The following is a 5,897-nucleotide window of genomic DNA, read 5'->3' as shown; positions in this document are numbered from 1 at the left end:
AGGGTGTGACATGGGGTGGGCATTCTATGTGTTGTATGTCTATGTTGTTTTTGTATTTCTTTGTTGGGTCGAGTATGGTTCCTAAACAGAGGCAGCTGTCTATCGTTGTCTCTGATTAGGAACCATACTTAGGCAGCCTGTTCCCCACTTGTGTTTGTGGGTTATTATTATTTCTGTGTGTGTACGGCACAGTGTGTTACGTGGCTTGCTGCGGACCTGTTTATTGTTTTGTTTTGGTTCGTTTTCCTTAAATAAAGATGTGGAATTACCGGCACGCTGCGCCTTGGCTCCTTTATGACAGGGAATTTGAAGACAGCACACGTGACAGTATCATATTACAAATAAACGATTTAATCCAGAAGAAAAGTCAATCCAATCCAAGCTCAAAATGCACGCAGACTATTCCTGTCTCTCTTTCCTTCTGTCTTGAATGATATGTCTTATTGCCCTGCAGGTTTATTGGTCTATTTGGTTGATATTGTACGGGTATCATATCACATTGCAAGAACATTGTACTCTGACCTTGTTTTCAGCTAACTCATTCTTTGACATGTTTGAACTTGGAACGGTAAGAAGATTCTACTTGAGATCAAGCAGTCCAGACCCTGCCAGTTCAGACCCTGCCAGTTCAGACCCTGCCAGTTCAGACCCTGCCAGTCCAGACCCTGCCAGTTCAGACCCCTGCCAGTAGTTCAGACCCTGCCAGTCCAGACCCTGCCAGTCCAGACCCTGCCAGTTCAGACCCTGCCAGTCCAGACCCTGCCAGTCCAGACCCTGCCAGTTCAGACCCTGCCAGTCCAGACCCTGCCAGTTCAGACCCTTACTTATTTGAAGTGCCCAACTCAAGATTTTAACCAATAAACCAGTAACCAGCAACTACAGGTCCATATCTCAAACTGTTAGACACCTGTTAGTGTGTCGTACCAGATCTTTATCTGAGGTCACAGAGCAGTGTGTTGGAGAACATGTTTAATACCACAGAGCAGTGCGTTGGAGAACATGTTTAATACCACAGAGCAGTGTGTTAGAGAACATGTTTAATACCACAGAGCAGAGTGTTGGAGAACATGTTTAATACCACAGAGCAGAGTGTTGGAGAACATGTTTAATACCACAGAGCAGAGTGTTGGAGAACATGTTTAATACCACAGAGCAGTGTGTTGGAGAACATGTTTAATACCACAGAGCAGTGTGTTGGAGAACATGTTTAATACCACAGAGCAGTGTGTTGGAGAACATGTTTAATACCACAGAGCAGTGTGTTGGAGAACATGTTTAATACCACAGAGCAGACTGTTGGAGAACATGTTTAATACCACAGAGCAGTGTGTTGGAGAACATGTTTAATACCACAGAGCAGTGTGTTGGAGAACATGTTTAATACCACAGAGCAGTGTGTTGGAGAACATGTTTAATACCACAGAGCAGAGTGTTGGAGAACATGTTTAATACCACAGAGCAGAGTGTTGGAGAACATGTTTAATACCACAGAGCAGAGTGTTGGAGAACATGTTTAATACCACAGAGCAGAGTGTTGGAGAACATGTTTAATACCACAGAGCAGAGTGTTGGAGAACATGTTTAATACCACAGAGCAGTGTGTTGGAGAACATGTTTAACACCACAGAGCAGTGTGTTGGAGAACATGTTTAATACCACAGAGCAGTGTGTTGGAGAACATGTTTAATACCACAGAGCAGTGTGTTGGAGAACATGTTTAACACCACAGAGCAGTGTGTTGGAGAACATGTTTAATACCACAGAGCAGAGTGTTGGAGAACATGTTTAATACCACAGAGCAGTGTGTTGGAGAACATGTTTAACACCACAGAGCAGTGTGTTGGAGAACATGTTTAATACCACAGAGCAGTGTGTTGGAGAACATGTTTAATACCACAGAGCAGTGTGTTGGAGAACATGTTTAATACCACAGAGCAGTGTGTTGGAGAACATGTTTAACACCACAGAGCAGTGTGTTTTTCTATACATTTTATTGGACAGCAGGCTATGGTCATTCCTCCTTTAAGTGTAGTTTTACTTACATTAAAACACATTAAAACTAGTACCTGAGACGGGGCTAAATTAGTGTTAGTTAGTCATCTGAGGGACTGGTCAGAAACAATTATTTTTAAATTACTAACTTACATTGGCCACGGAGAACGAAAGCACACAGTCCTCGTGAGCGGCAGGGGCCTAAGCATTTCTAAAATGTAGTCCTGAAGCTTTAAGCGTGTTAACCCTCGCAAGGCTGCCGACCATGTGTAGACCAGCTGGCTGGAGTGTTAACGGACATATTCAATCTCTCCCTATTTCAGTCTGTTGTCCCCATTTGCTTCAAGATGTCCACCATTGTTCCTCTACCCAAGAAAGCAATGGTAACTGAACTAAATTACTATCTTCCCTTAGCACTCACTTCTGTCATCATGAAGTGCTTTGATAGGCTAGTTAAGAATCATATCACCTCCACCTTACCTGACACCCTAGACCCACTTCAATTTGTATACCGCCCCAATAGATACACAGACGACGCAATCACAATTGCACTGTACACTGCCCTATCTCATCTGGACAAAATAAATACCTATGTAAGAATGCTGTTCATTGACTAAGGCTCAGCCTTCAATACCATAGTACCCTCAAAGCTCATCACTAAGCTCAGAGCCCTGGGCCTGAACCCCTTTCCTGTGCAACTATGTCCTGGACTTCCTGATGGGCTGACCCCAAGTGGTGAAGGTAGGCAATAACACCTCCACTGCGGTGATCCTCAACATAGGAGCCCCACAAGGGTGCGTTCTCAGCCCCCTCCTGTACTCCCTGTTCACCCATGACTGCGTGGCCACGCACGCCTCCAACTCAATCATCAAGTTTGCAGACGACACAACAGTAGTAGGCTTGATTACCAACAATGACGAGACGGCCTACAGGGAGGAGGTGAGAGCCCTGGCAGAGTGGTGCCAGGAAAATAACCTCTCCCTCAACGTCAACAAAACAAAGGAGATGATCGTGGACTTCAGGAAACAGCAGAGGGAGCACCCCCCTATCCACATCGGCGGGACCGCAGCTAGAGAGGGTCGAAAAGCTTCAAGTTCCTCGGCCTACACATCACTGACAAACTGAAATGGACCACCCACACAGACAGTGTGGTGAAGAAGGTGCAACAGCGCCTTTTCATCCTCAGGAGGCTGAAGAAATTTGGCTTGGCTCCTAAAACCCTCAGAAACTTTAGGGTTCTCTGTCTCCTGGTTGCAGGGTAACGGTTAGGGTTCTCTGTCTCCTGGTTGCAGGGTAACGGTTAGGGTTCTCTGGCTCCTGGTTGCAGGGTAACGGTTAGGGTTCTCTGGCTCCTGGTTGCAGGGTAACGGTTAGGGTTCTCTGGCTCCTGGTTGCAGGGTAACGGTTAGGGTTCTCTGGCTCCTGGTTGCAGGGTAACGGTTAGGGTTCTCTGTCTCCTGGTTGCAGGGTAACGGTTAGGGTTCTCTGGCTCCTGGTTGCAGGGTAACAGTTAGGGTTCTCTGTCTCCTGGTTGCAGGGTAACGGTTAGGGTTCTCTGTCTCCTGGTTGCAGGGTAACGGTTAGGGTTCTCTGGCTCCTGGTTGCAGGGTAACGGTTAGGGTTCTCTGGCTCCTGGTTGCAGGGTAACGGTTAGGGTTCTCTGGCTCCTGGTTGCAGGGTAACGGTTAGGGTTCTCTGGCTCCTGGTTGCAGGGTAACGGTTAGGGTTCTCTGGCTCCTGGTTGCAGGGTAACGGTTAGGGTTCTCTGGCTCCTGGTTGCAGGGTAACGGTTAGGGTTCTCTGGCTCCTGGTTGCAGGGTAACGGTTAGGGTTCTCTGGCTCCTGGTTGCAGGGTAACGGTTAGGGTTCTCTGTCTCCTGGTTGCAGGGTAACGGTTAGGGTTCTCTGTCTCCTGGTTGCAGGGTAACGGTTAGGGTTCTCTGTCTCCTGGTTGCAGGGTAACGGATAGGGTTAGAGGGTCAGAGGGTAACAGGGTTAGGGGTTAGGGGATTAGGGACAGCTAGTTTAGAGAAATGACTCCTGTGCCGAGAAGCTTTGAGGCTGCCACCACAGACAAACTCCCCAGGCATGAGTCCGATCCGGGGTCTGAGATATAAACCGTTCTCAGTAACGACAGATGGGATCTAATGTATGAACAGATCTGTCGTTCAGGTAAATAGTTCCATTGTACAGCAGTACGTTATCCCTGAGTTCTTCCACTAGGTGGTGCTATTTATATCCTTTACTGACATGTCTATTGCTTCTCTGAGTCTGGAGATGTGGGGTACGGTGTCTGATGTACACTGACAACAACAGTGACCTAACAGCAGACAGCAATGTATATGAACCAGTGTTATGGTCTATAGTGCTGCCACACTATCTCTCTAGGTCTAAGATGACCATTTTGGAAACAACAGGTTTTAATTCATACTTTTAATACTTTTAAGTTCTATCTTCTGGGGATACAATGTACATCTTGCTGTATCTGTTTTTACCCGGCAGTGTTCTGCTGTTGTGTCTACTCTAAGACTAGCTAGGGGGAGGAGAGAGACTGTCTGTGGATAAGGGGAGGAGAGAGACTGTCTGTGGATAGGGGGAGGAGAGAGACTGTCTGTGGATAGGGGGAGGAGAGAGACTGTCTGTGGATAGGGGGAGGAGAGAGACTGTCTGTGGATAGAGGGAGGAGAGAGACTGTCTGTGGATAGAGGGAGGAGAGAGACTGTCTGTGGATAGGGGGAGGAGAGAGGAGAGAGACTGTCTGTGGATAGAGGGAGGAGAGAGACTGTCTGTGGATAGGGGGAGGGGAGAGACTGTCTGTGGATAGGGGGTGGAGAGAGACTGTCTGTGGATAGGGGGAGGAGAGAGGAGAGAGACTGTCTGTGGATAGGGGGAGGAGAGAGACTGTCTGTGGATAGGGGGAGGAGAGAGACTGTCTGTGGATAGGGGGAGGAGAGAGACTGTCTGTGGATAGGGAGAGGAGAGAGAGAGAGACTGTTTGTGGATAGGGGGAGGAGAGAGACTGTCTGTGGATAGGGGGAGGAATGAGACTGTCTGTGGATGGGGGAGGAGAGAGACTGTCTGTGGATAGGGGGAGGAGAGAGACTGTCTGTGGATAGGGGGAGGAGAGAGACTGTCTGTGGATAGGGGAGGAGAGAGAGAGACTGTCTGTGGATAGGGGGAGGAGAGAGAGAGACTGTCTGTGGATAGGGGGAGGAGAGAGAGAGACTGTCTGTGGATAGGGGGAGGAGAGAGACTGTCTGTGGATAGAGGGAGGAGAGAGACTGTCTGTGGATAGGGGGAGGAGAGAGAGAGACTGTCTGTGGATAGGGGGAGGAGAGAGAGAGACTGTCTGTGGACCATGGTGGGGACTTCTGTTCAACTTTGACACGTAGAATGACAGGGGACAACAAACAGGTAGATTAGGAGTGAACATATACAGCCATAGATTGGTGAGAGAGGACAGAATCAAGGGGAAGGGTTATAACCAGTGGCAGTTCTATACCATTTAAACTGCGGGGGGCCAAGCTGGGGCCAGTTGTACTGTTAGAGGGGCCAGTTACATTAGACGTTATTGTTGTCATATCGTTTTCTTCACTGCATTAGCAGGCAAAAGACCATGTTCATAATCATCATCGTTGCCTCTGTCTAATAACGGATGTAAAAAAAAAAAAAGAACGATAGCAAAAATTTGTTATGTAAAAATTATTTCATACTCCACATTTAGGGGGGGGGGCCACAAGGGGGTCCAAAACTGTTGTCGAAGGGGCACTGCCCCCCCCCCCCCCCCCCAGAACAGCTAGTAGTCATAACTAAACACTGACACAGGAAATACCAATTAGACAGTCATTTACATGTCCAATAAATCAACGATACCAGGCTGACCCAATTATCTGCTGCTGTGTTTA

Source organism: Salmo salar, chromosome 24, assembly GCF_965601325.2.
Source record: "Salmo salar chromosome 24, fSalSal1, whole genome shotgun sequence".
Taxonomy (NCBI): domain Eukaryota; kingdom Metazoa; phylum Chordata; class Actinopteri; order Salmoniformes; family Salmonidae; genus Salmo; species Salmo salar.
The sequence above is the reverse complement of the archived record's forward strand: the minus strand, read 5'-3'. Positions refer to the sequence as shown.